Raw genomic sequence first — 11594 nt, 5'->3', positions numbered from 1 at the left:
ATTTATAAGTAGAAGCGCCACTGTGTCGTTATGTATTCCCCCCGATGCAAACGGCGTATCTACGAGAGACTGCGTTATTGTTAGCAAACTGGTTCGTTGGTTCCATCCATCCGAGATGTAGCACAAAGCCTGTTAGCATTATAGCCTAGAACATGTTCTATGATCCCCGTGCCTCTGGTGCTACCGACGTTAGCTCATAGTTTTGACACTTGACAGCTCGCTGGCTAACGGAGCCGGACAGACAGCAGCGCTAGTTAGCAGCCCCCCAGCCCCGCTCTGCAGAGCGGCGTCTTCTCTCAGTGCGATCAACCCGAGAGCTGTGTTTGGTGTGTGTTTCTGTTTGGACGTTAGACTATTGGTGTAGTAGTTCATGGGGGCAGTGTTATTATGTTACCGTTCGCACGTGTTAAGAGTATGTCGCGACAGGGTTGCATCACCCGTGTTGTGTAGTTAGTTAGTTAGTTAGTTAGTAGTACCTTGCTGTCTCTGGGAACATGTTGAAGCAGCTTGGGCTACCTGCCTGCATTGCTGTGCTGGAGAAAGAGATTGTTGCAACCAAGACTAACTTAGATTCCTTACCACTCCATTGAGAAACAAACATACATTATACCCCCCCCCCCCCCGGTTAAATTATTATTTTAAATATCTGTTCTATTTCATAATTTTCTCTTAAACTGTTTTTCCATTACATTATTCCTTCAAAAGTGAGTTTGTTGAAAAAGTAATATTTTTTTTAATATTGCAGATGGGTTTTGAAGCGGAGTTTGGTATTTATTTTTGTGCTATAGTATAAGGCTAATGATTGACAAGCTGTAGGTTCCCCTTTTCTTGTCAGCTGTAGGCTAGTTGTAAAAAGGTTGTGTTTTGCAATAAGCTCACAGTCATCGCTCTCTACACAAAGCGCGTCTGTACAGTTATTATGGCTATGCGTGTTCGTTTCACTGTCAAGGCAGGCAAGCCTCCTCACCGTGGACACATGGGGTTGGATTTTTGATGGTGCCAGTGTGGACGCAGCCTGGCCCTGAACTTCTATGGATAAATTGATAAATGTTTGGAAGTTGGCGCATTCATTCACTGACAATTTAATCTATTTGTGGGAAGGTATTTAATAAGGTGTTGTAAATGCTTTACATGCAGAGCGTTATATTACCCATGGAATCTATAGGCCCTGGAGATGCCTTCAAGTTGGGGATTTTAGGAAGTATTCAGAAAAGGTAAGCCAGTATTTCCAATTCTTTATGTAATTTTACACAACACAAGGATCCAATGTCCCCGATGTCATCAATGGTGGCCATATTCTCATTCTCATTTACTCTCAAACTAAAATGTGTGAAACGGTTTAGACTTTTTAGATATGTGTGTGATTATGTGCAAAATAAATCAGCATTGTTATTTGGTCAGTGTTTCCCACAGGATTTTCAGAGACTATGGGGGGTGAACCTCCGACCCTCTAGGGGTGTCCGGGGGCATGCCCCCCTGGCAATTTTTTGTACATTTTAAAGTTAAATGCATCAATCTGGTGCACTTTGAGAGCCAAAATAAAGAGGCTAGATCTATGATGAACTTTGTGCTCAAAACACAAAATCGACTAGACTAGTGCTTCCCAATCCTCTCCTCGAAGCACCCCAGCCGTTCAATGTATTTGTTAAATTCCACCACCAGCACACCTGATTCAACTTAATTAGCCCTTTATTAGTTGAATCAAGGTGTGCTGGTGGTGGAATTTAACATACATGGAACAGCTGGGGTGTCTCGAGGAGAGGTTTGGGAACCACTGGACTATTGAATATAGAATACTTTATTTTGACACAAATCGTAGGACAAAAAAAACATTTTAAAAGACTAGACTAGAGCATACATTTGAGCCATCAAAGAAATTAAGCAAAAGTGGTTACCTGTGTTGAACTGGTTTATTTTTTAGAAAATAAAAAAAATATAGTGGATTACTATTACGACCACTGCCAATACTACTGATACATCCCTATTGGCAAACTTTATATTTAAAAAAAATTGTAAAAGAAAATTATTAACTTTTTTCTTTTTGGTTCATTATACAACTGCGGGCCGCCACAGTCTAGGCAATTAATGGGAAACCCTGTTGGTGATGTGCCCCTTTTTAAGAGTACTGCTTTGCAAGAGTGCTACCCTAGTTGTCAAGGAACCTGCGATGCAATCCTCCATAGCTTAATGTATCCCTAGAATGGCTGATATTCCATACATTGCATGTAGGCCTATTCCATATACGGCCATACAATCCATGCAATTTGTTGTGCTCTGCGTCCAATAATTAATCGCTGTTACTGGCGGTCAGCTCTTGTCATATAGATTCAAATCCCCTCGAAAGTGAAGTATAATATCAACATTTTCCCCATGAGATTCAGACCACATTCTGTGTATGCGACAATGGTGGCAGGAGCAGCACCAATCACATGAAAACCTCTGTTGATGAGCCAGGTGCGTTTACAATGGCCCCTCGTCATATTTGTGATTAACGGAAGTTTTCATCCGCCATCCTGTCGCGTACACACAATGTGTGGTGTCTGTGGTTTCCGACAGAACTTTCAAAGGGATTTGATTCTATATGACGAGCTGAACGCCAGTCTCGGGCAATTAATTATTGGTGAGTACACTAGAAGCGTGACAAATTAGAATGTCACGGGTGAATCCCCCCAACAAATTACATGGAACATTCTATGACTGTATATTATGGAATACAATACATGCAATGTATTCTAGGGCTAAAGCTTAATGCAAATTTGTGGTAGACATGTAGACATTTTGGCCTTATGAATCTTCCTTAATCTTCAGGCTACTACTTGATTAAGTTGCATAGACCAACAGTGGTTTCTCCATAATACAATTTTGGCTAGCAACGCAAAAGCAATCTGTACTTAACATCAGAGGCCACATTGTTATTTGAAATATGTCTGAGTATAAGTATGCGGGCACATGGGTAAAGATGGGTAAAGTGTTGTTGCCACTGTGGAATTTTCTATGTTAAACCGAAGCACACTCGCAAAGTCTTTAGTTAGTACTTTATTGTGGTGCTTTTGTCGTAAAACCAAACCCTGTCATGATATTGAGATATCACACACCACTGTGCTAAGAGTAGACTTGCTCTGAGCTGCATGCAGAAGAGAAAGGGAGAAGAAGAGGAGGAAGGGGAGGGAAGGAAGTGGGGGGTGGCTACAGGCCTGAGCCCTGCTCGTTACGTTTCCAATCGGCTCAATCCCGGATTAGCTCACTGACGGAGGTGCTGCTCGGCACCTGCCAAATCAGGCCTAGCGCTGCACCCGCGTAACCCCACAGGCAGCCGGCACATGGGACACAGTCGGAGAGTAAAAATGAACCGGAGCCTCCCTGAGAGAAATTTACATCACCTAGGCCTATATGGATGGAGAGTTCCGGAAGACTTTACTTCAAAACTTTATTTGGACCTTTGCCATTGCCATTGTGTGAGCACACCAGGCTGTTGCTGTGTTTACTCTATAGGGTATTTATAGTGGCAGATCAAGCGACTTCTGCTGTGAATTCCCACCCGGTGGGAATGTTTCCGTCGCCCCCCGGGGGGCGTAGCCGAGCAGTCACAGACTCTGGCTGCCACTGAGGTGAAAAGAGGGCTCTACGCAAACCATGAACCTCCGGGCAAGTTAAAAAAATACAGTGCCGCCACCTTCAAGGGAAGCAGGCGGCCGCAAGCCAGAGAGGTGGCCTGGCCCCGCCCAAACAGGTATGGTCTCGGAACGGAACGGAACTGTAGGTTCTAGTGTTGTACCTGGAACAGAACAAGGCTTGTAGGTTCTGGTGTTGTAACTGAAACGGAACAAGGCTGGTACGGTTCTGGTGTTGTAACGGGAACAGAACAAGGCTTGTAGGTTCTGGCTGCTGTTGTAACTGAAATGGAACAAGGCTTGTAGGTTCTGCTGTTGTAACTGAAATGGAACAAGGCTTGTAGGTTCTGCTGTTGTAACTGAAATGGAACAAGGCTTGTAGGTTCTGGTGTTGTGACTGAAATGGAACAAGGCTTGTAGGTTCTGGTGTTGTGACTGGAACAGAACAAGGCTTGTAGGTTGAGGTTCTGGTGTTGTGACTGGCTCTGCACCAGCTGAGTTTTCTTGGCACGGTAAACAAATACTTTTCAGGGTGCTTACTGACTTTGTGTGAGAAGGCGATGGAGGTGAAAATGTTTATCATAATTCCATACTAATGCAGTGTTGTGCTGCGCCATGCCAGGGGATTTAACTTTGAGAGGCAGAACTGAGCCTGTTGACTCGGTAAACACTGACAGTAGCTGAGATTGGGAAGCATAGTCAACAGTGCTGGAAGATTGAGCGTGCCTGGATTCCAACTGAACCAAGATATTATTTGGTTGAAGGGAGGGTAGCTATTGGATTAAGATTCAGACAAAGATATTGGCCTACTGTATCCCTCTGTGTAGGTTCAACCTTAAGTGGGAAACCGCCATGTTCCAGGCCAGCACAAATGACCACAACCACTGTCAGAAGTGGTACCATTTCCAGATTTGGACTTTATCTGTTGCAATGACGATCTTTCTTTTGGTTGTTCCTCCCTGTTCTCTGGGTTGGATGTCCAATCTGTTCACTGTTAGAAAGACGCTGTTGTTATTGGGGCAAGGTGGTGTTTTTTCCCTGGGTGTGGTGTGGGCGATTTAGGCCTACATCAGTTTTTATTTGTCCACCCACTCAGCCAGGTTGTAATGTTTCCTTATGGGGGGAATGTGTCCACACCTTGGAGTTGGTGAATAAGCTGTGTGTTTTCAATGTTGTCTAACCATGTGAGGCCTGTCTGGGTGGAGAGGTCGGGCTTCAAGACGAAAACACACACAGCCCACAGCAGCTCATATGTGCTACTTAGCAGTGCTCTATTGAGTGCATTCGGGTAGTGGAGATATTCTGTCAACTGCTACGCCTTTTCTCTTGAATAGCATAGCCAAAGTCTTTCTCTGGTCTGCATCCCCTTAACAATTGTATGTATTGAGCTGTACTGTACTGTACCCATTCTGCAATCTGTTAATAAAGTTTTCATTCATTCATTCATTCATTCATTCATTCATTCATTCATTCATTCATTCATTCATTCATTCATTCATTCATTCATTCATTCATTCATTCAACCAATGTCGTTCTTCCTTCCTTTTTATGCTGAATGAGTTACGTTATTTCCTGAAAAACTATGGTAAGCACTAGGGCTGTCTTAAATACTTCAAAGCTTCGTTCGATGGGCATGGGATTCGAATATGAAAATAAAATGTGATTATTAAAAAAATATATATATATTATATATATATACTTTTTTATTTTTGTTGCAAAATCAACTCTGCCTCTCTTTGTTAACTACAACAGCAATGCTGTTTGTTATTTAAGATGAGGTCCGACTCGGCACTGACAGATTTGTGTTCATTGTGCTGCTTTTATAAACAGGGCTGTACACTGTACAGTGCGACGAGGTTGTCGCAAATTGCCCCTTAATTTGGCCCGTGCGAGTGGTAAATAATATTTGGGGGCAACCTTGCGAGTAGTGATTTCAACCCTTCATTTGCATTTCACTCCTAAATGAATCCATACAAATTGGATAAAAAAAATAGTAAAACATTAGCCTACAACCAGGGCTGTACAGTGCGACATAATCTGTGCTATGAAAGAAATCTGTCGGCGATGAATGAATTTACTGCGTAGTAATATTTGCGTGTACTGTGAAGTGAATCTGGGCCACGCTATTCTACTTGGTAGTTGTAGTCTATCGTGCGATTAAATACCATGTCCCCGTCTGCGTAGAGTCCATACATCCAACACCAAATCCCATAATTCCTAGCGAACAATCGAATCGAAACTGAATGTGGCCTATTGCAGCAGCATCACCAAAGAAGAACTTCCTTTCAATAAGTTTAAGCCACAAATTTTGCTCTGCAAGAAGAACGGTGCGGATATCAGTCCATCTTATGACAACCACGTCCGATGTGGAGAGATGATAAGAGACCATAGCCGATTAAATTAAGTCGGATCTGGCAGTGATGATTAACGGGGACACACTTCTAACGTTCAGCCATGCATTAGGTGAGTAGCCCACTATTAGGACGTGAAATACTGTCTACTTAAATTTCCCTCCGGGGATCAATAAAGTATCAACCTATCTATCTATCTAATAATGAGACAATATGCAAATAAGATAATACTAATAATTGTCACGGTTCCCCGTATGAAAATGGCTTGCAACTTACTGCTGGTAAAATCACTTTTTATTTCTCGTTTTGCATAGTATTACATTCCTCTTCTATAAACAATCAAAGTCCTACCGTAAGAGCCTCATACTGGTCAATTAAACCTTTTTGATTAGAGTCTTTCCTTCGAGCTAAGTTGAACTGAACATTTCACTGTCAAAAGCGCAAACTTAAACAAGGTTGCGTCGCAACATGGTTTAAAAAATAAAGGTCACATATACAAATACCGTAGTCGGCCTCTCAATTCTTATAAAAAAAAGTCCCGGATATACATAAACATTAATTGGCATAGATCTCTATAAACGGCCCAACACATTATCACTTTAGGCACACCCTGAAACCAGTAACATCACAAATATGAAGCGGGTAATTAATTACCCATAAGAATAATAAACCTTTCATGGGGTTATTTACAATAATAATAATTCATTTAATTTATAAAGCACTTTTCATTGTGAAACAAAGGTATGCAGAGTTTCTTGTCCTCCTGATTAATGCAATGGTGTGTGTGTTGTGATGATCTCATTCAAGGAGCACTACAAGCGCGCACACATTAAAGCCTCAAATGACGGCTTACAATATTTCATGAAAGCAAAGTGTTTTGTTTGTCTACGATTTAAAAAGGTTTAAACTTTACAGCACTGTCTGACAAAGTTGAACAAAGTGCTGTACAAGTCCCACAACATATATATATTTTTTTTAAATAAATAAATCTTTTGTTTATTAATAATATATATATATATATTTTTTTTTAATCTTGAAGCTTCGAATTAAAATCGAATCTCGGCCCTGAAGCTTCGAATTCCAAAAAAAAAATTCGAAGGTCAGCCCTAGTAAGCACTAGATTTTAAATGATAAGCACCTCTCTGGTAACGACTAAATTTAACTCCTGTTATCCTTGGGGTCAATTTGACCCCATTCAATGTTTAAAGGGGTATGCATTATAAATAGCCTTTTCCAGTGATTAGCATGTTTTCCTAGCAATTGGGGATTATATCAATGTGGTCTGTGTCGTTAATTATCATATTGTAGGGCTGCAACTAGGGCTGCAACTAATGACTAATTTGGTAGTCGACTAATCTGCTGATTATTTTTTCGATTAGTCGACTAATCGAAAACCAATGTAAACAACAACGATTTTTTTTTTTTTTTATATATATAATTACCTATCTTTGTGAAAGTGGCTTCTCAGCTCTGGTCCAGCTGAAGACCGAGCAGAGGAACAGATTGGACATTGAGCATGACCTCAGAGTTGCTTGTCTACCATCACCCCAGACTTTGAGACTCTTGTCAGGACCAAACAACAACATCATAACATGATGATCCCATAGCAAATTAAAATAATGACTCATGAAACATTTGAATTTGGATCTTTAAGCCACTTTAAATGAAAATGTATTTGAAGAACAATACAGCAATCACTCATAACAAGATAAATAAATTAAATAATACAAATTAAAGTGGAAGTGTACTTTAAATAACTTTTGTTTGCTGTGTGTGAGAGGAGTCCGTGTGTGTGTGTGTATGTGTGCGTGTCTTACTCTGATCGCTGTGTGAGTGAGAGGAGTGTGTGTACTGTGTAATTTGTGTGTGTGTCTTACTCTGATCGCTGTGTGAGTGAGAGGTGTGTACTGTGTAATTTGTGTATGTGTGTGTGTCTTACTCTGATCGCTGTGTGTGAGTGAGAGGAGTGTGAATGTGTGTGTGTCTTACTCTGATCGCTGTGTGTGAGAGAGAGGAGTGTGAATGTGTGTGTCTTACTCTGATCGCTGTGTGTAGTGATGCACGATATATCGGCCGCCGATATAATATCGGCCGATATGGCCGTTTTTTTACACATCGGTATCGGTCCGATATCAAGATGGGGCCGATATTAAAAAAAAATATTAATTTTCTTTTTTTTTATCTTTTTTTTCTTCTTTTTTCATGTTTTGGCCTTAAATAGTTTCAAAATATCAGTCATTTCTGAAAATAAGTTACAAAAGTAAAAAAAATTATGCGTTTTGGAAAATAGCTCTTTATTTGATTATCATAAAAAAGTGTTTTCTATACAGAGATATCGACATCGGTAAATATCGGTATCGGCCAGAACAGCAATATTAATATCGGTTATCGGTATCGGCCACAATTTTCACATCGGTGCATCACTAGCTGTGTGTGAGTGAGAGGAGTGTGTATGTGTGTGTGTCTTACTCTGATCGCTGTGTGTGAGTGAGAGGAGTGTGTATGTGTGTGTCTTACTCTGATCGCTGTGTGTGAGTGAGAGGAGTGCGTGTGTAATGTATTGTGTGTCTAGTCTGATCATCATCTCCTGCAGGGGAACAATGTTTTCAATGTCCAAAATTTGCTATGGGATCATCATGTTATGATGTTGTCTGGAACCCTGAGAAGCCACTCTCACAAAGATAGGTAGTGCAAAAAAAAAAAATAAAAAATTAAATATATATATTTTTTTTATGACTAATCGACGCAACAATTTCTTGTCGACGATTTTTTATAATCGACGTCGTCGATTATGTCGACTAATCGTTGCAGCCTTAGCTGCAACTAACGATTATTTTGGTAGTCGACTAATCGGTCGAAATTTTTTTCGATTAGTCGACTACTCTAACGATTATTTCTGTCACACCCTCCATCTCTGCTTCCTTTGGCCGCGGCTCATTTTCAGGGCTCCAGTGCATGTTTTACCTCACATGCTCAAGTCTGCAGTGCACACCTGTGAATGTCACCTTCCCTCTGCCTTAGTTAACATGATCCCATAGCAAATTTAAATAAGGACTCATGAAACATTTGAATTTGGATCTTAATTAAGCTACTTGCTTAACACTTTGAGTGCCACGCCGGGTTTTCCTTTTTACCCCCTTGATGCCACGGTCCACTTCAATGTTAACGTTAATATCGCCTAATCTATGTTTTAAATTATGTGTCTAATCTGCCCGTCACTTATCAAAGACTACTTTTCCAGTCAGTGCTGTCAAGGCAGATTGGTTTTTTATCGCTTCATTTCCGTTTCAGAGCATTTAGAAAAGCACCCGTTTTGAGATAAAAAAACAGTTCATTCTGGACCATTCTATGATAATCGTCTTTTACTGGAATATTCCAGAACGTTGATATTCGTCGGCCTATTTATGAATCGTTTTCAAATAAACGCTAGATGATTAATATTATACGTGCACGCAAGCACATTCGGGCCGCGCACGGATAATCGCCGTGTTGATTTCCTCTTGGACTTTTACAGTGAAACCGAAAGAGCCCATTTCACAAAACAGCCTATATCTTCATCAAAATTAGTCTGATTATCCTAACACTGATAACATAGATTCCTTACCTGACAACTGGTATATTCCAATTCCTGATCACCATTCGAAAAAATCGATAAGTGTATGGATCCAACGTAGGGATGCACCGAATGGGAAATTCTTGGCCGAAACCGATACCGAAAATAGAAAACAGTTGGCCGAAAGCCGAAAGGCCGAAAATGATTCATAGAATAGATTTTTTTTACCAATGTTGTGGAACATTATGATTATGGAAAAATATATGATTATGGCAAAACTTAACTTAAATAATAAATAATCACTATTATGGGTCCATAAAACATTTATTTCTTCTGAATGCATACAGTACATTAATTCCATCTTTTCTCTGGCTGCCGCAGCGGACATCTGTGCTCTACTGAGCGCACCTTTCTAGTCCCCAGCTGAATGTGCTTGCTTGACTCGGCACAGTAGACAGCGTCAAAATGTGAATAATATGCATATTAGATCACTCAGTGATTAACCGCAACGGGCATATGGTGAATGGGGATGTAAAGGCATGTTGAAGACTCATTTGTTGGACGCGTTGCACGCAGAGTTAGAGCTGCCGCGATAACCGCATTACCGCGGTATCGCTGTTGCATCACGCTCACCGCAGAGTTAGGCTCAATACCGCGTCACCGCTGTTTTTTATCATAATAATAAAGTTGGCTTGCGGCTCTGCAGATATACCCTACTCGGTTCCAAGCGACCCTATTGGTCCAGCCTGGCTCTGCGGCTCTGCAGATACCCCCTACTCGACGCGTCACACTTTGTAGCCTCTGAACGAAAACAGAACGCCGCGCCGCCATCTTTACTGCCTCGCTAAGGATGCATTTCATTCAGGATTTGTTTGCGACAGAACCAAGTGCAATAAACAAAAAAGAATGGATTCACTGTGTATTCTGCCTTATTTATTGATGAAACAAAACCGACATCAACCCAATTTACCACCGAGCGGAGAGTTTAGTGTCACAACAAGATCGCTGATGTGTTAAGTTTGTTGTTGTGATTAGCCTAATACTACAGTCAGCCGATATACACGAGAGGTAACAACGTTAAACCCGGGTTTGCTTGGTAGAATACACAATGAGAGGTAACGTTAGCTTTGGCAGAATAGACGCAACGAGAGTCTGGTTAATGTTGTTATTGATTGATTGATTGAAACTGTGTTAAACTCTGGCTTGCTGCAAGCCCTCGGACATCTATGCCCACGGAGCTTTCAGTGTACACAAGCGAGCGGCGGCGGCCCCGCCTGCATCCCCATTCCCCAAACGGAGTAGTACCTGGCTGCAGTGGAAAAGGAACGAAGTACCAGGTGCCTAAAGCGGGTCGAGTCGAGTAGGTAATATGCAGTGGAAAAGCGCCATTAGACTAGAGGCAGGCTATAAGAGTAGACTACTAAAAAAAAAAAAAATGCATTCAAACTTTTTTTTTTTTTGTGCGCACTGTGCGGTAATTACCGCGGCGGTAGGAAATATTGCGCAAATTCGTGCGGTAAGGAAAATATCAATACCGCGGCAGCTCTACGCAGAGTTTACATAGGGGCAGCGCGACTCCCGACAGCGCGACATCATCACAACAACACATGAATGATATGCATAGACAGGGACCGAAACTAAAGCCTGCCGCCCGCCAGCGGCGGTCTGTTTTTACCTTTGGCGCATGACACTTAGAGGGCTGCCCGCCGTGTGGCGTGTAGACGTGTAGTTCATAACGATACTCTTGTGCGAGTACAGATTATAGCCGCTCGTCTTTTTTTTCTCCGCCGCGAGATCGTTAAAAAACTACAAGTCCCACATCGCACTCAAGTCAACGGTCCAATCACAGTAGAGTGACGTGACTGGTTTCATGAGAGAAAAAAAGCAAATGACCAATCGGAAGCTATCATTTGGCTTGTTTACTTCCGTCTGCTCTAGTCTATATCGGACCTCCATGAGCTAACGTTACTGTTTAAACAATGACCCAGTCAACTATTCACTTTTAGTTTAATACATGACGAGGCATTGTCTAACGGTATCTAGCTGGCTAGCTACTGATAGCTGCTGATATCAACAAAT

General features: G+C 41.5%; 1 protein-coding gene across 1 annotated transcript in view; it reads left to right on the top strand.

Annotated features, from left to right (window-relative positions):
* Positions 1 to 3700: 3700 nt before the first annotated feature.
* scap (SREBF chaperone) overlaps positions 3701 to 11594 on the top strand; it is a 211039-nt gene continuing 203145 nt past the window's right edge. Inside the window, 1 exon segment of the mRNA XM_084336159.1 lies at positions 3701 to 3730. The gene's annotated coding sequence lies outside the window, so the exon portion shown is untranslated.

Source organism: Notolepis coatsorum (genome assembly GCF_963971535.1).
Source record: "Notolepis coatsorum genome assembly, chromosome: 19".
Taxonomy (NCBI): Eukaryota; Metazoa; Chordata; class Actinopteri; order Aulopiformes; family Paralepididae; genus Notolepis; species Notolepis coatsorum.
Note: the sequence above shows the minus strand (reverse complement) of the source record. Positions and strands in the feature narration are given on the sequence as shown.